The sequence below is a fragment of the Diabrotica undecimpunctata genome, chromosome 10 (genome assembly GCF_040954645.1).
Source record: "Diabrotica undecimpunctata isolate CICGRU chromosome 10, icDiaUnde3, whole genome shotgun sequence".
Classification (NCBI taxonomy): domain Eukaryota; kingdom Metazoa; phylum Arthropoda; class Insecta; order Coleoptera; family Chrysomelidae; genus Diabrotica; species Diabrotica undecimpunctata.
Window position 1 is genome coordinate 27,973,764 of NC_092812.1, and position 20,017 is coordinate 27,993,780.

The following is a 20,017-nucleotide window of genomic DNA, read 5'->3' on the forward strand; positions in this document are numbered from 1 at the left end:
AATGGTTTTTTTGCCCACAAGAACATACATAAATACACCTGGTATCAGCACACAAGAGGTCTAAAATCGATAATAGATTATTTCATAACAAGACAACAAACTAAGTTAAGAGTACAGGACGTAAAGGTGAATAGAGGAGCAGAGTGCGGCTCGGACCACTGCCTGATAATAGGAAAAATATATACACCATTCGTAGACAGGAACCACACAGACATCAACAAAGAACACAGAGAAAAAATAGAGAGAACTACGTACACCTTAGATAATCTAGATAACGAGAGCACACAGTTACTTTACTCCTGGAGACTAACACAAAAACTACAGGAATCACACAGATCAACGACGGATGAATACGAACATATAAAAAACTGCATGAAAGACGCAGCGCTAGAAGCCTTAGGGCCACAGGTACGAAGAGTAGATAAACCATATTGGTGGGATAAAGAAGTGGAAGAAAAGATAAAAAGAAAGAAGGAAGTATATCTACAGTTATTACAACAGGGAGACGAACGTACAAAACAACAATATAAAAACCTGAATAAAGAAGTCAAACGAGAAGTGGTTAAAAAGAAAAATAGTACATGGGAACAAAAATGCCATTACCTAGACAACCATATAGGAGGGACAAAGAGCTCTGAAGCCTGGAGAACTATAAAAACGATGAGAACAACGACAAAAAACCAAGTCATAATAAATAGAATACCAGAGAACACATGGGTAGAGCATTTTGAGAACTTATTAACAGAGAGAAGAGAAAGGTTTAAACAGACAAATGAACAAGTGGAAGTAGAAGGAAGAATCGAAATATCAATAGAACAAGTGAATGAAGCAGTTAAGGGAATGAAATTAAAAAAATCTCCAGGCCCAGGCGGAATACATCCAGAGTTGATTAGATATGGATCATCAAAACTGTTTGAGATGATCCGAAAATTATTCGAAAGATGCTTAAACGGAGAAGAAGTTCCAGAAGAATGGAGACAATCGTATATCTCTCCAATACACAAGAAAGGCACAAAGATGGATCCTAAAAACTATAGAGGGATCGCAGTGATTGCTACTATAGGCCGACTATACTCAAAAGTATTACGAAACCTGATAGAAAATGATATCAAAGACAAACAACCCGAAGAACAAGCGGGATTTAGGGCCGGACGCTCCACTATGGATAATATCTTCACATTAAAAATTGCAATGGAAAAACGAGTGCAGAGAAATAGAGAAACTCATATAGCTTTAATAGATTTGGAAAAAGCATATGACAGTGTACCGATCTCCCAACTATGGATAGAAATGGGTAACTTGAAAATAAACCCAATTCTTATTAACGCCACTCAAAAATATTACGAACAAAACTTTGCGAGAATTAAAATGGGACAAGAAATCACCTCTCCTTTTCAAACAACAAAAGGACTACGACAAGGCTGCTGTCTGTCACCCACCTTATTTAAAATCTATTTGGACAGATCCTTAGTGAAATGGGTAAAAAAATGTAGAAACATGGGAATAACGGTGGAAGAAAACAAGCTATATACACTTTTCTTTGCGGATGACCAGGTAGTAATTGCCGAAGACAGCTACGATCTTAGCTATATGGTAAGAAAACTGCAAGAAGAATATGAGGTGGCAGGTCTAAACATGAATATGACAAAATGTGAATATCTCTCAGTGGGAACAGATGAAATATGTGACCTAGTCTTGGAAGACGACAAAATCAAAGGCGTGCAATCCTGCAAATATTTGGGGGTCATTTTCAACAAGAAGGGAAATAGCGCAGATGAAATCAGGGAAAGAATAAACAAGGGCAGAGCAGCGACCCGTGCCTTAAACTCTCTTCTCTGGCAAAAAACAATTCGACGAGAAACCAAAAAACACATTTACGGTAGTATAGTTCAAAGTATTACACTTTACGGTTCGGAAGTATGGGACGTCACCAAAGCTAATAAAAACAAACTTATGACGACAGAAATGGATTATCTGAGACGAAGCTGCGGTAGATCGAAACTGGAGAGAGTTAGAAACGAACAAATAAGAAACGAAATGAAAATGGAGAGAAATATCAATGATGACATAGAAAGAAAACAATTAATCTGGTTCGGACATGTTAAAATAATGCCAGAGTACAGATGGCCTAGGAGAGTACTGGAATGGATCCCTCCTGAAAGAAGAAAGAGAGGACGACCACGGAGAAGCTGGCGCAACGATATTGATGAAGCAATGGCGGCAAGAGACTTAGAAGAGGCAACTGCATATGACAGAAAAAGATGGAAATTGGGGGCGGAGAAGCGGCGACAGCCGTAATAAATCCGTTATTATATATACGTGTACCTGTAATCTATTCGGCTTTGATTTAGGGCTTCCAGTACGGTTTCAAACTCTACAGTATCAAAAGCCTTCTCGTAATCGACAAATGCAAGAACCAGTGGTATGTTGTACTCGATGCATTTTTCAATTTAAGATCTTTATGGTGTGCAAATGGTCATTTGTGCCATATCCTCTCCTAAAGCCTGCCTGTTCTTTGGGCTGATAGAAATCAAGTTTAGGTGTTAGTCTCTTTGTTAAGATTTTCATAAAGAGTTTATACATATGTGTCAAGAGGCTGATGGGTCTATAATTTTCTAATTTAGTAATATCACCTTTTTTGTGTAACAAGACTATCACTGCATTGTTCCAGTCTTTAGGAATCGTACCCGCATGTAAGCATTTATTAAACATATTTAATAAATTTAATACGGCAATATACACAGCAGGAAAATAAGACAGAATAATTGTCGACACACTAGAAGACCATTTAGGAAGAATTTCGGATTTACGGCAAAATGGAAAACAAAAATCAACATCTTTAGGCAGCAACACAATCCACCAGTAGTGTACCCACCATAAAATAGTTAAATACCTAAATTCCACAAAGAACACTCAAAAAATCAAGACAAAAGAAACAGACCTCTAACGAAGGCCAATAGGATCCTGTTATACCAGGTCTACTTTAGTTCTGTGATGTTATATTATGAAGACCCAGTTTGTAGTTCCAAAGCAGAATATAACTAAAAGAACTGGAGAGAATAGAAACGACGTATCACAGATAACATATTACATAATAATGTTGCTCCAGTGTGAACACGCCTTTAGATTTTCAAAATGTATCCGTTAACAGCAGAAATAAATAAATGTCATCTAATAAATTAAAAACTTAATTGAAATGATTTTCAAATAAATGTCCTTTATAACTGTTTAAATGTTACCCTAATTAAACAACGAATTTCAAATTTTTTAAAGTTGCAGTACCTATTGCGCAGACATAGTACATGTCTGTGAAATGGCAACACACAGCTTTTCACATTCTAATGTACATAAACAATATAAACGTATTGAGTCTTTAACATTAGGTTTTTATCGCTCATCCCGTTTTTCGCGATAAGTGCTACCACCACCAATATTTTTTATAATACCAATCAAATTCAAATTGAAAGCTTCATTTTTTGTGCGTTTGTCGAGTCGCGTCGGTGTTATACAGTGGTACTGAAAAATAGTTGTAGGCTTTCAGTGTCTATGTATTTGTAAAGGTACTAATTTTGTGAATAGTTTCCTTAGTTCTTTATAATCTGTCTGATACTTTTAGTAAGTATATATATTAGTTTATTAAGTTGATTGTATAATATTTTGCTTTTAATACTAAAAATATTTAGGCGGTAAATAACGGTCCTCATGCTAGAAAATTTTTTTCAGACAGTCTAATATTGATGTTTTAAAAAATATATCTATAGTAGTTTGACTATATTATATATACTTCAGCTAAATTTTTCCAATATTGCATCAATAATTTCACATTTTCTTTTACCGATTGTCGTCCATTTTCTTAGGCAACGGTCATGTGTTTTCTTTTTGTACCATCCTTTGTTTATTAATTTGTTAAAAATAAGATTTCTTCCTCTCGGTCTCGCTATAATTAGGTTATGGTCTTAAAGAACTCTCCTAAATTATTCTATTTAATCATTTGCCTGTCGGAAAAACTTGTTTAATGCAAAAATTCATCCGTTTGTTCCACCTAAAGCTTGCAGACGGTAATGCTAAGGGTAAACAGTGTTCTGACTTTCTTGATTCTGTATTTCAACGAATATTTTTTCTATAATTCTCATTCAAAAATTTCCTGTTGTGACATAAATTTTCAAATATATTATTTTTTATTTTGATTGTGCTTTTGCTAAAATCACGCCGCTGTGCAATGTTGCTATATTTTCAAAACATTTTGTTTCTTGCAAAACTTTGTAAAAATATAAAATTTTCGATTAGACCTAATTACGTTGGGTTAGGTTTGGTAAGGTTATGTTTTAGTCATTAAACAATGTTGGGTAAGTTATACATGCATTATTTTAATAAATTTACTTATTTTTTTAAATTAGCTGCAATATAATATATATACTTTAGATAAACAAGCTTGAGGGTAAAGGCTCTTTTCATTTCTTTATATCCTGTGCTAGGGTTTTCCAATCTTGTATCACCAATTTCAGATATTCTTTTGTTACCGATTTCATCCATTCTCTTAGGCACCGGGTATCCTTTTTCTTTTTGTACCAGCCTTTGTAGAAAGTTGTCAAGAATTCTTCCTTTCATTGTAGGTATAATTGAGGTATAATCTTAAAAGAACTCTCTTAAAAAATTCTATTTAATTTCCTGTCGGAAAAACTTTTTTAATGCATTGATCAGTTTGCATGTGCTTGATATTCTCCCAGAGTATTTTCAAGTTTGATTTTAATTTTATTTCTTATCGCTATGGTCAAAACTAGATGTTGTATCTTCTAATGTATTCCCTGGTATTTTTACATTTTGCAACGCCTCTAAAAAGGCAATTTAAACAAACATTGGACATTTTTCAGGCCTTCTTCTTTTGGTGCCCATTCGTTCGAATATTGGTGATCATTCTGGCTATAATTATTTTGTTAACTGATGCTTGAAATAGATTAGTTGTTGTGGAGAACCATTTCCTCAGGTTTTTTAACCATGATATTCTTTTTCTTACAATTCCTCGCTTTCTGAATACTTTACCTTGAAGGTTTATTTTGCTTAATACTTAACAGAAAAATAAATCAATTTTATACATTTTTGCATTTATTCAAACAAAAAACATTAACATTACATTTCTTAAGTGATAAAGTATACCACAAAATGTTTTATAACATTAAAGAATAATTTACCATGATACAAGCATTTCATTAGCTACATCTTTAGCTATTTATTTTCCTAGAAGCTTCTCGACTAATGTCAAAGCAAAATCTAAAGCAGTTCCAGGTCCTCAGCTTGTTATTAGTTTATCATCCACAAACACTGTATATTCTTTAAACTGATAACCTTCACTGCAATCCAATAAATCTTTTTTAATACTGGGATATGAGGTCAAGTTCTTTCCATGGGCTTTGAGTGCTAATGGGGCAGCACATATTACTGCTATAATCCTACCATGTTGTTTAGGCGTTCTCCATTTAAAAGGAGTCCATGTTCGCAATTTTCCAAGGCTTCACTAAATATTTCCTCTGAATATAGCAGATTTCATCCAAGCACTTATCAGACAGCTGGTATCCTTTTTCTTTTTGCACCAACCTCTTTATTAATTTGTTAAGAATTATTGTTTCCTTTTTTCTAGGTACAATTTAGGTATGATCTTGGAATAACTCTCTTAAATAATTCTGCTTATTGATATGCCTGCCAGAAAAACTTTTTTAATGCAAATATTGATCTGGTTGCTCTAAATCCTGCTTTATCTTTTTCCAGAGTATCTTCAAGTTTCATTTTAATTTTATTTCATATCGCTATTGTCAAAACTAGGTATATGTTGTATCTTCTAATGTAATAATATCTAACTGCAATTAACAAGAGTTATCAGCGACACTAAAATCCGCTTCAACAGGAATAAAAAAATATGAATGGCTATTCTCGACGTAGAAAAAGCGTAAGACTTGTCTAACGATGGTTCTCAAAAGCCATCAACATCTAAACGCTGCTTGTAAGGAGCCTTCGGCGTCTAAAAAATGCTCTCTAAAGAGTCTAAAAGAGTAGTGTTGCCAAAAATCGGTCTTGTTCTTGCATTTTAGCAAGGTCAAGACCAAAACAGCCTAAGTTTAGCGAGATCAAGACCAAGACTGACCGTGCAACATTTGAGCAAGAAAAAGACTAAGCCTGTGAGACTCTTGTGTCTTGCAGTTAGGACTGAGTGTCGTTTTAGGGAGTATAGTAGTTTGGGTATATGCTGAGACGCAAAAAGGTATGTAACAAACATTTGGAAAATTGGACTTATGCGCATTACGAACAATACCATAAACATACATAGCGAATCAAAATATTCATTAAAATGACACTTGCAACATTTGACACGTACTTAGAGGTCATAGTTACAATGTAAAATAAAATATTTTTTATATTCTTTCCCAGCAGACGATTTCTTCGCTCTGAAATTAATTGTCCAGCTTTTCAGAATAGCCGCCCTCTAATCATAAAATAATCTTCTTGCGTTGCGACGCCGACAGTAATATCGCATCGAAACTTTTTAAAAATGTGTCACCTTAGCTGATAAAAAATATACTACGATAGCATACCCACTGTTAAGGATATCAATTTTCCTTATTATAATTTAGTTAGGAGGAATCTAAATACCACATATCTTATCGGCCTAATACCTGCTGAGTGTGCGATGAGATAATTTTATTAACAAAATTTGCTGAAAGAGCGCGTCTGTATTCAAAAGTATCAAGACAAATTAATAACAGATATTGCCGGCTATGGTGTAAATAAAATACCGAAATATTTAAAGTAACGAACTAACGATATAATAATATAATTCTCTGTTTGGTATTCGGTACTTAGGGTATTGTGTAGTAACAAATATCAAATAACGAGTAGTAACTTTTTCGAGATCACTAAACTTCATTCTCAATTGAGCATTCCTTCGAGTCTAATGTAATAATTGTTTTTCATACAGTGTGTCCGTAAAGTATGGAATAAATTCGATATTTCCTAAATGAAAAGCCTTTTTAAAAAAAATTAAAACACGTCGATTTTTAAATTTAATGTTCTACATTTTACAATAAAATTTCATTATACAAGGTGATACACATTACAGTGATAACGTCATCGGCTCTTTTTTAAATGTAACACCCTGTATTTTAGGACATTTTTAGATCGATAAAAATGAGCTGATTCCAAAAAAGTATAAGACTGGGGATCTAACGGATATAATTTGAAAGAAATGCTCTTAGAAAATTAATTTTTATTGATTTATAATATTAATAAATTATAAATAAATTATAATAAATAACTTGAAAGTAATCCAGTAATTAATACATGACTTAATCTTAAATGTTCGAATTGTAGCCCTTGTTGTATTTGACAGTAACTCAAACGTTGTACAAATTCTTGTAGAACCTTGTTTATGCTTTCTTGAGAAATATTGTTTATTTCTTTACAAATTGCAAATTACAAGTGTATGATGTTCCCGCATCCAGTTGGAGTTTTCTTTTGCCCAGTATCTACAATTCTGACGGTTGATCTCGCCATTTATTTTGAATGTAGCCCCATCAGAAAAAATAATATTTTGAACCAAGAAAGGGTTTCGGTGGCTGTTATCCATCATTATTTCGCAAAATTGTATTCTTTTATCTGGATCATCCTCGTTTAATTCCTGTACAGCTGTGCATTTTACTTACTTTTACGTACTTTGGGTACCGTTGTTTTGCAAACATCGAGATCACTACTAACCTTACGAACAGAAGTGTGCGCATCTTCTTTAAAAGCAAGTAGAACATCTAATGTAACATAATTTACAGAGGGACGACCTGATTTGCTTGCATTTTCAACCGTACCAGTTTCTCGAAATTTCTTTTCAATCTTACTTACTGTTGACTGCGTGATGGGTATTTCTGGATATTTATCATTAAATAAATTACACCGTTTCATCTGAGTTCGCGATTTGTCTCCATACTCAATCATCAAGAGTATTTCAATTCTTTGCTTTACACTCAAATTTATTTATACTTAAAATTAATTCTAAGCAATAATACAGAACATTCACGAATTAATACAATTATTGTACTACTTAATTGTTATTGAATGTTACTAAAAATAATTACAGTTTACCAAAAACTAGTAGTAGGCTACTTTTTTGCAATTGATAATAAATAATTTATTTTCTAAGCGCATATATCTTTCTAATTATATCCATTAGACCCGAGTATTATACTTTTTTGAAATCAGCTCATTTTTATCGATCTAAAAATGTCCTAAAATACATGGTGTTACATTTAAAAAAAGAGCCGATGACGTCATCACTGTAATGTGTATCACCTTGTATAATGAAATTTTATTGTAAAATGTAGAACATTAAATTTAAAAATCGACGTGTTTTAGATTTTTTTAAATAGACTTTTCATTTAGGAAATATCGAATTTATTCCATACTTTACGGACACACTGTATAATCCTTGTTGTTCTCGGAGTGACAAGTTTAAAATTTGACATGAGTGACGAAGGTTCAACTCCGCCTGTGGTGACAAATGGGTAGATCGAGTAGCTCAGCAGTCACCACTGCCGGTCCTAACTCCGGGTAAAGTAGAAAGGTTAGGCGGTGGGCTGACAACCCACTCTCGGAAAAGCACACTGCTACGAAACCTGAATATTTGCCTTTGAATACAGAACGGAACATTCGGAAACGATATTTGGAAACTGGAATGTGAGGACACTAAATAAACCAGGAGCTCAAACCGCACGTCTGCAAGAACTAAAAACATGATTAAGCTCATGATTACTGCTCTTCAGGAGACAAGATGGCCGGGGAAAGGTGTCAGGGATACTAAAACGCACACAATTCTATATAGTGGGAAGGAACAAAAAAGCAAAGAATGTGGAGTTGCATTTGTGGTAAATAATGATTTTAAGTCAAAAATCATAGACTTCCAGGCAGTCAGTGAAAGGATATATGCAAGTTAAGAATTTGCACCTGCTTCTTCAACCTAACTATGATAAACATTCACTTCCCAATAGAAGAACAAGAACAACATACAAAGAAAAGCTTCTACCAACAGCTGGAGATAGTATATGACAATGCGCTCAAAAGTGACATCAAGATTATAATGGGTGATATGAATGCTACAGTAGGCAAGGAGCCGCAATTATATGTAACAGGAAAACACCCACTGCATAATAAAACAAGCGAGAATGTGCAGTTTTTGATAAATTTTGCCACCAGTAAAAACATAGTTATAAGTTCCACATGCTTCTCACATAAAGACATACACAAAATGACATGAATTTCACCAGATGGAACCACAACCAATCAAATCGACCATGTGTTGATAGACAAAAGGGCAGCCAGTAGTATCTTAGATGTGATAACACGGCGAGGAGCATGCTGTGGATCAGACCATCATTTACTCCAAACCAAATTTAGATGCAGAGTTAACAAAGAAAGAAACCAAAGTCAACAAAGAACAAACAAACTGGACCTGGAAAAATTAAATTCCTGAAGATTCAGGAATATAAAAAGAAGTTCGAAGAAGAAATTGCAAATGAGTTAAGGACGCTAGAACTGCACTCCATAGAGAGCAAATGGAAAAATGAGTAAATGGCAGCATCTATCCTGGGAAAGAAGAAACAGGCGAGAAGAGGAGCATGGTTCGATGACGAGTAGAGACAAGCAATAGAGGAAAGAAATGAAGCACACAAAATGTATATAATAAGAAGAACACTGGAAAGACGAAAATCATTTGAAGTCGCAAGACGGAAAGCAGACTAGATATTTGTAAAAATAAAAAAAGAGTATATTAAATGGACAAATAGAAAAAATGGAAGAAAATTTCAAAAACAACGCAATTAGAGGGGCCTACGAATACCTAAAAAAGATAAAAGGTGGGTATAAACCTCAAACAAGTCTATGTAAAGATGAAAGTGGTAAATGATCAGTGACCAACAGAAATTCACAGAAACCTGGAAGCAATATTTTCAGACCCTACTTGGTACACAAGTAGACATGGAAGATGAAATGGGTACGAATTACGTAGAACAGAATGAGGTAGAGAATGGAGTATCCTTCCTCTATGGCTCCAGTCATAGAGGAAGTTCTTGAAGCTATTAAGGCCCCGGGAGTTGACGAAATACCAGCAGAATTGTATAATATAGGTGGCGACCACCTAGCAAATCACATCCACGCGCTCATCAAAGGCATATCGCAAGAAGAGAAAATACCCGACGACTGGAAAAAAAATATAGTATGCACAATCTATAAAAAAGGAGACAAACTCCAGTGCAAAAACTACCGTGGAATTTCTCTACTATGTACAGCATATAAAGTCCTCACGTATATTATAAAGCAGCGACTCCAACCACTAGCAGAAAATATTGTTGGAGAGTATCAGACGGGCTTCCGACGGGGAAGATCGACACTGGATCAAATATTTACAGGCAAACAGATCTTGAATAAATCATGGGAACATGATATTGATGTTCACAACGTGTTTGTAGACTTCAAAGAGGCATACGACTCAGTCAAAAGGAACAAACTCTACAATGTATTAGCTAAATTGGCAATACTACATAAGCTAATTAGACTTATTAAAGCCACAGTGGATGAAACTCAGGCATGTGTACAAATACACAACCACCGGACAGACTATTTCTAAATTTCACAGGGACTACAGTAGGGAGATGGGCTGGCACCAACTTTGTTTAACCTGGCACTGAAGTATGCGGTTAGGCAAATGCAAACTAGACAAGGAAACCTACTCATTAACCGAACGGTTTAACTGGCCGCTTATGCCGATGATATTAATATTATGCGTAGGCATCAACAGGAGCACAGGAAACATAACCAGAGTTAAAAAAGCAAACAAAAAGGCTAGGTCTGGAAATAACCACAGAAAAAAACAAAAATAATGATACAGACGAGAAGAAACATAGTCCCACAAAACATTATACATGAAGATGAAATTGAAACGGTTGGAAAGTTTACATACCTGGAAGTAGAAATATATGCCGACTGATCAGAAGATGGAGTTTTACGAAAGAGAATAACACAGATAAACAGAACTTATTTTGCTCTCTCCCATATATTTCGGTCTAAAAATGTCCACCGAAATACAAAGATAAGAATCTATAAAACCTTAATTCGACCAATAGCATGCTATGGCAGTGAAGCATGGGTCCTGAAAGAAACATCCAAAAGCAAACTCGACACATTTGAAAGGAAAGTACTGAGAATACTAGGACCTGTGAGGGAAAACGGAATTTTCAGAAGTCGATACAACAACAAGCTTTATCAACTTTATAAGGAAGCGCCACTGTCAGACTTCATTAGAATACAAAGATTGCAATGGGCCGAACATGTGAAGAATGCAGGGAAAGAGACCGGTTGGAAACCCAAGAAAGCGTTGGGAAGGCACAGTAAAGAGCAACGCACAAGCCCTTTTAGGGAGTCCGTGTATGGAGAAGATCAGCCACAGACAAGCAAGGGTGGAGGCAAAAAATAAAGGAGGCCAAGGCTCAATTTGGGCTGTATTGTCGTAGAAGTAGAAGAAGAAGAAGACGAAGATTCAAATAGTTCTAGTCGGAGTAATGAGAGTTGGAGCCATAGATCTAAAAGACCTAGAAGCAAATTTGATAAGTTTTGCGAAATAATTCATGCATCCGAAATTGCTTTGTGTAAATTGTTCCAAAATAAAAAGTCACACAATTACAAATATTTAGCACATGTAAGCTTATTAAATGCAAACGTTTATTAGGAAACAGATTGACTCCTGTGAGACATGGTAGATAGCTCAGTTAGTTGGAGCATGGGCACTGATCGCTTAGATCGTGGGTTCAACCTCCACTCGGTGTCAGTTGTTTAGATATTTATTAACTTGGTTGGTCACCTACTCTGTTACGTTGTTCTAAGATCTAAAGTAACGTTTAATAAACAGCAATAGGCTAATGGGTCATTGCGAGACTTGCAAGACCAAGACCGGGAGCGCAATACCAAGACTAGGTGTATTGGCGCAAGACCAACACTGTCCAAGTCTCGTCTTGTTATTGCATTTGGGCAACACTATTCACTAGCCTCGTAAGGAAACCGTCCTGAACAGCACAAATCTTGATAAAGTTAAACACTTTAGTAGAACTAGATATGGCACACAAACATTTAAAATAAAAATCGACGATCACGCTCGAAAAGAAGAGGCATATAAAATAATTCAAGACACACAAAATAAACGACACCGAGATAAATTAGATGTATTTGGAGAACATATGGCCTGTAAAATTAAGGATTTATTGCAGAACATCTTACAAGTAATATTTTGTGCCATACAAATATGGGTAAATATGATTATGGAATGCCACCATCAACTAACACATATGATCCAATTTTATCAATGCAACCTTTCACGAGACCACAATCACATTCATCGTATTGAAACACACCTGCTACATCACCAGCGGAGACATACACACAAATCTCTTCTGACTCTCCTACTACTTTTGGTCCTTCAAACATTATTGCAGAGAACAAAGTCTACTTGTACTTGTACTTGGTCTTTAATTGCGTTTACTAGCGCAGCACATACTTCTGGTATTATCTTTGAGGCAGCTTGTTTCGAAATCTTAAGTAAATACATCAAGCTGCTGTAGGAATCTCCAGTCCAGAAAGTGCAATATTACAGCTAATCGTTCTTGTCGAGGTATAGTCATTCTACAGTTAGTATCTGTATAATCTCCATCCAAAATTAGAAAGCAGGCGGCAGCAGTTAATATAAGTCTTCCTCCATCATGTCACAAAACTACAACAGTGTGGACTAAACTGAATAAACATTTATTAACATTACTGAACTAGTGAGGACAGTTCGCTTTATGTCAACAGTTTAATGAATTAAACATTTAGCAACTTGTTGAAACATAAAATATAATTTTGGGAACCTAAGTCAACCATATCGGCAACTAGTGTTAATATCTTTAAAAATCAACTTGATAGCTCTTTATTTCATTTATAGAACTGCATTACTTTAGGATTGTATTATTTGTTTATTCTTTCACAATTTTTGTATGATGTACTTAATTGTAACTTTATCATTGGTATTAGTTTTATAATGATATTTTTCTTTGTTTTTTTGGGCATAATAGGAGCTCCCTCTTCTACAGTTATTTGTTATATAATAATAATAAAATTGGTCTTGGTACAAGTTGTCAAATGTTGCTCCAGTGTGAACACGCCTTTAGATTTTCAAAATCGGTTACATGTACTTATTAACAGCAGAAATAAACAAATGTCATCGTCATCTAATAAATTAAAAACTAATGTGAAATGATTTTAAAATAAATGCCCTTTATGATAGTGATTTAAATGTTACCCTAATTAAACAACGAATTTTCTGAAGATGCACCCATATGACATGAATGCGCAGACATATATATCTGAGCAATGACAGCGTACAGCTTGTCACATTCTAATGTACATAAATGTATATCTTTCTTCCCGTTTTTCGCGACCACTACCAATAATTTTTATAGTACCTATCGAAATGAGAATTGAGCGTCATTTTTTAGTTCATTCGTTGAGTTGCGTTTTGCGTTGGTGTTATACATTGCTCTTAAAAAAACAGTTGTGTGCGTTCAGTGTCTATGTATTTGTACAGGTACTAATTTTGTGTATAATTTAGTTATTTGTTTATAATCTTTCTGGTACTTTTAGTAAGTATATATTAGTTTATTTAGTTGAATATATAATATTTTGCTGTTAATACTAAAAATATTTAGCCGGTAAGTACCGGTACTCATGCTAGAAAATTGATGCTTTCAGATAGTCCAATATTGATCTTTTAAAAATTCAGTTTAAACAAAGATGCATCTAGAAATATTATCTGTAAAATGTTTCGGTCAAGTTCTCAAAAATTGAACATTTTCGGAAATCCTTTGGCAAATAAAAATCGTGTACCTATACATACATTATTTTATCAAATTTTGCTTATTTTTGTTGAGTAGTTTGACTATGACTATATTATATATACTTCAGCTAATATTGCATCAATAGTTTCTGATCTTCTTTTACCAATTCCACCCATTTTCTTAGGAAGCCAGCGTGCGTTTTCTTTTTGTACCATCCTTTGTTTATTAATTTGTTAAGAATAATAATTCTTTCTCTCATTCTAGGTATAATTAGGGCATGGTCTTAAAAAACTCTCATAAATAATTCTGTTTAATCTGCCTATCGGAAAAATTTTATATTATTATAATATAATATTAATAGCGAAACAGGCTTTAGGGTAAAATCTTTTTTTTTATTTCTCTACGTTATGTTCTAGGGTTTTCCAAGCTTTTATCATTATTCAGATATTGCTTCACCGTTTCCATCCATTTTCTTAGGTAGCGGTCATGCGTTTTCTTTTTGTATCAGCCTTTGTTTATTAATTTGTTAAGAATAAGAATTCTTCCTCTCATTTTGGATATAATATATATGCTCTTAAAGAGTTCTAATAAATTATTTTGTTTAATCATATGCCTGTCGGAAAAACTTGTCTAATGCAAACATTGATTTGTTTTCTCTATCTAAAGTCTGCTTTCTTGATATTCTACTAGAGTATTTTCAAGTTTGATTTTAATTTTACTTCTTATCGCTGTGGTCAAAACTATATGTTGTATCTTCTAATGTATTCCCGTGTAGTTTTTACATTTTGCCTCTAGAAAGGCCATTTAAACAGAGATTGGGCATTTTTGAGGCCTACCCATTTGTAAATAATTACCGTGTACGGTTATATATGCATTATTTTCATAAATTTACTTTTTTTAAGTAGCTGCAATATATTATATATACTTTAGCCAAACAGGCTTTACGAGTCAAAGAATTTTTTCATTTCTTTATGTCCTGTGCTAGGGTTTTCCAACTTTTATCAACAATTTCAAATATTTTATTCTTCTACCTATTCCATCCAATTTTTTTGACAGCAGAGATCCTGTTTAACTGAAATATGTACCCGAGCTAAAAATGCTTTAGCAGCCAAAGCTGTGTTTTCGGTTTTCATTTCTTTAAGCCTCTGTTTATTATTAATTTGTTAGAAAATGATTCTTCCTTTCATTCTAGGTATAATTGGGTTATAATCTTAATGAACTCTCCTAAAAATTTTCTTTAATCAGATGCCTGTTGGAAAAACTTGTTTAATGCAAAAATTGATCCGTTTCCTCTGTTTAAAGTCTGCTTGCTTGATATGCTCCCAGAGTATTTCCTAGTTTGATTTTAATTTTATTTTATATCGCTATGGTTCTATGTGTTGTATCTTCTAATGTATTCCCGTGTAGTTTTTACGTTTTACAACGCCTCTACAAAGGCAATTTAATCAAAGTTTGGGCGTTTTTGAGGCCTACTCCTTGATAAATAATTACTGTGTACGTTATACATGCATTATTTTAATAAATTTACTTATTTTTTTTTAAGTAGCTGTAATATATTATATATACTTTAGCTAAACAGATTTTAGGGCAAAAGCTTTTTTCATTTCTTTATGTGCGGTGCTACGGTTTTCCATTTTCTTAGGCAGTGGGTATCCTTTTTCTTTTTATAGCAGCCTCTTTATTAATTTGTTAAGAATTCTTCCTTTTATTCTAAGTATAATTGAGGTATGATCTTGAAAGAACTCTCCTAAATAATTCTGTTTAATCAGACGCATGTCAGAAAAACTTTTTTAGTGCAAAAATTGTTTGATTTTAATTTTATTTCTTATCGCTATAGTCAAAACTATGTGTATATATTTTGCACTGATATCTATGCGCATACACGCATATCTATGCATGCGCAAGCAAGCATATCTGAGCAATGAAAACGTCCTTTTTCGCGATTGCCACCACTACCAATAGTTTTTAACCAATCGAATTGAAAGCTTCATTTTTTTTTGTTCATTTGTCGAGCTGAATTGGTGTTATGCAGTGGTCCTGAAAAAATAGTGGTACGCGTTCAGTGTCTAGTACAGGTACTAATTTTGTTAATAATTTACTTATTTGTTTATACACTTTCTGGTACTTTTTGTAAGTATATATTAGTTTATTTAGTTGAATATATAATATTTTGCTGTTAGTTGTAATGACTAAAAATATTTAGTCGGTAAGAACCGGTCATCATAGCAGAAAATGGATGCATTCATTTTCTTCTTAAGCCGGCATGAGTTTTCTTTTTGTACCATCCTTTGTTTATTAACTTGTTAAAAATAAGAATTCTTCCTCTCATTTTGGGTATAATTAGGGTATGGTCTTAAAGAACTCTCATAAATAATTCAGTTTAATCATATGCCTAAAGCCTTATTTTATTTCTCTATGTCATGTGCTAGGGTTTTTCAATCTTTTATCAATAATTTTGATCTTGCTTTACTGTTTCCATCCATTTTCTTAAGGGCTGGGTACACTATTTCTTTTTGTACCAGCCTCATTATTAAAATGTTAAACTTTCAATTTCTCATAATTGAGATATAATGTTGACAGAACTCTGCTTAATAATTCTGTTTAATGATATGCCTGTCGGAAAAACTTTTTTTTTGTGCAAAAAATGATCTGATTGCTCTAAAGCCTGCTTGATATTCTCCCAGAGTATTTTCGAGTTTGATTTTAATTTTATTTCTTATCGGTATGGTCAAAACTATATGTTGTATCTAATTCTGCATTTCTATGTAGTTTCTACATTTTACAACTCCTCTACAAAGGCAACTTAAACAAAGATTAGTCATTTTTGAAGCCTACTTCTTGGTAAATAATTACCGTGTACGTTATACATGCATTATTTTAATAAATTTTCTTATTTTTTTTATGTAGCTCTAATATGTTATATATTTATACTTCATCTAAACAGGCTTTATAGGCCAAATCCTTTTTCTTTTTTTATACCAGTGTCTTTATTAAATAATATACTTCAGCTAAGCAGGCTTCTTTTACCGATTAATAATAATTAACATTATTTTTTAAGTTATTCCTTATGTCTAACGTAAGACGTTAGGCGTATTTTCTTGGCTTTTTTGTAATTTTTTTAGATACTCTACCAATTTTTAATTTTTTTTTATACATGTGTAGATTTTTTGATACTACTAGTTTGCAGTAAAATTTTACTATTTTGCAATAAAATTTTGGCTTTTCTTTAGTTTTTCGATCAAGTTCTCAAAATAGTGCGCATTTTGGAGGTCTACCGTCTGGATTAATAAACAATTACCGTGTACGTTATATATACGGTATTTTATAAATTATCTTATATATTTTGAAACAGTTGATCTATATTTTATGTACTTGAGCTAAACCGGTTAAGGGACCCAAAGCTTTAAATAGTATTAATCTTGTACCCACAACAATTTCAGATATTTTACCGATTCCATCCATTTCCTTCGTAGTTTGACATCTTTTTTCTTTTTATACCAGCCGCTGTTTACTAATTTGTGAAGATTTCTTCCTTTCATTTTAGTTATGTTACCGAACATTCTAAATCTTTAAAGTATAGCGAGTATCTATACTTTTGATTCTCCATATTTTTGCATTAGTTCTTGTTCGCAAGACATTCTCCTTTTCTACGTATATTTCACTCCCATCCATCTAATTTTAGCTCCAAATTTTGATTAATCATTCAGGTCTCGCTTTTTCTTAGCGATTTTCTTTACGACTTCTTGGTTCTCTTCGTTTCCGAATTTTCAAAAAATGTCGAAAATATAATTCTTCATTGTGTTATGATCTTAAAGAACCTCGTATATAATTCTGTTCTATTATTTGATTGTTTGAAAAAAATGTTTAATGTAATAATTGACCTCTTTGCTCTAAAGCCTTTTTGATTCCTAAGATATCCTACCATTTTTTTTTTGGTTTTTTATGTTTTTCTTGATTTCTTGTCAATTTTTCTAGATTGCATCAATAAAAACATTAAAATTTGGACTTTTCTTTTTTTCAACCAAGGTCACAATACATTGGTCATTATGGAGGCTTCTCCCTTGGCAAACAATTACCATGTTCGTTAAACATACATTATTTTAATAAGTTCTATATTTTGAAGTACTTGACGTAGCGCCGGATAAAGGGGCAGGAAAACCGGGAGACAACCTTGGGCACCAAATTTTGAGAAGCGCCTTTCTTCTTCTTTCAGTACCGATTATCGAACCTTGGCGATCATATTGGCAATAATAATAGGATCGCCCTTATAAAAGTAAAATATTACATTTATTATTTTTTGGATTTTATAGATTAACTTTGATCATTTTGCATAAGGCATTTATTGACTAATTATTGTTATAGTGTTTACAAAAAACTATTTGTATAGTCAGAATTAATAGTTACCTAGAAATTGATGAATCAACAGGTTACTTATATGAGATAATAAAACAATTAATGACTGATTTTTTATTGAACTTGATGATTGTAGAGGTTAAATATGAAAATAGCTCTAACATGTAGAGAAAAAATAAAGGTGTTCAAGCTCGTGTTTGCAAAGAATGTTCTCGTGCTTTTATTATGCCATGTGGATGCCAATCCCTCAATTTAGTCATTGGGATTGCAGCTAAATCTTGCACGCTCATTGGTTATGCTATTTCCTATGTTGCATCATTTGAAATAACTATTTTGTTATTTTCTTAAGTAACTACATTTTTACACAGTTATTTATTCTCAAATTTTTTATCTTTTTTACTATTTTTTTTTTTATTTTCAGTAAATTTTTATATTCTTGTATGAAAGGGAGCCAAATTTCGTTTTGCCCGGGGCACTCAAAACACTAGAACCGGCCCTGAGTTGAAGTAATATTTTATGTACTTTATTTAAACAGGATTGAGGAATCCAAAGCTTTATTAGTCATTTTCATTTAGTTTTCTCCTGTTCTAGATTTTTCCAATCTTGTACCCCTAGAATTTCAGATCTTTTAACGATTCCATCCATTTTTTCTTTTTGTACCAGCCGCTGTTTACTAATTTATGAAGAACTCTTCCTTTTAATATAGTTATGTGACCGAGCCATTTAAATCTTTAAAGTTTAGCAAGTATCTTTATTTTTGATTGTCCATATTTTTTCATTAATTAGTTCTTGTTTTTCTTCGCAAGGCATTCCCATTTTCTACGTATATTTCACTCCCATCTATCTAATTTTTCCTCCAAATTTTTATTAATTATTCAGGTCTCGCTTTTTCATATTTTCTTCAACCTTAACATCTTAGTTTCTCAGTATTCGTACTATCTTTAGCCATCTTTTTTACAATTTCTTGGTTCTCTCAATTTCTGAATTTTCCAACAATGTCGAATAGTGTGTTATGATCTTAAAGAACCTCCTGAATAATTCTGTTGTATTATTCAGGAGGATATAAATATTCTACCAATTTTTTGATTTTTTTATACGTTTCTTGATTTCTTGAAAATTTTACTCGTTTGCATCAATAAAAGCTTTTTTTTCATTTTTTTGTTCTGTGGTAGGGTTTTTCAATCTTGTATCGACAATTTCAGATATTCTTTTACCAATTCCATCCATTTTCTTAAACAGCGGACATCCTTTTTCTTTTTGTACCAGCCTCTGTTTACTAATTTTCTAAAGAAAATGGAAAAATATTTTTATGTACAATCTTATAGTTGTTTTTCTTGATAGAATATAATATGAGAGCATTTGGTCATTCCTGTGCACATCAAACATTTTTCTATTATAGTCGACTACCACTCTTTGTTTTTCTTTTTCTTTTTCTCGTTTATTAGTAACTGTCTCAGATGCAGATCCATGCAAAGTCGTTATCACAATCACATCGCGCTTATCCTGCCACTTTTACACCATAATATTTTTCTTTTATCTGAAAATGCTTCCACCTTTCCGTAATTTGTAGTTTTTCACCACTTTCTAATTCCCATTCTGGTTTTTTTGGCAAGTTTCCTACTACGTGAGTCTTGTTTTGATGAAGGAATTGTGGAAGTTGCACACTATTGAAATAGTTATCTAAATACAATGTATGAGTTTTCCAAAATATCGTTCTTCTAGTTTTGTAACCACACCTTGTAGATGGCCAAGATTGTTGCCAACTGTGTCCT

At 33.1% G+C, this 20,017-nt stretch overlaps 1 protein-coding gene across 2 annotated transcripts in view; it reads left to right on the top strand.

The window, feature by feature from the left end:
• Nucleotides 1-3,454: 3,454 nt before the first annotated feature.
• The window catches only part of LOC140452349 (uncharacterized), a 60,004-nt gene continuing 43,441 nt past the window's right edge, over nucleotides 3,455-20,017 (top strand). Inside the window, exon 1 of one of the 2 annotated variants that reach the window (XM_072546553.1) lies at nucleotides 3,455-3,560. The gene's annotated coding sequence lies outside the window, so the exon portion shown is untranslated. Of the gene's footprint in view, nucleotides 3,616-20,017 lie in introns of both variants that reach the window. The other variant, XM_072546550.1, reaches the window with a different exon arrangement.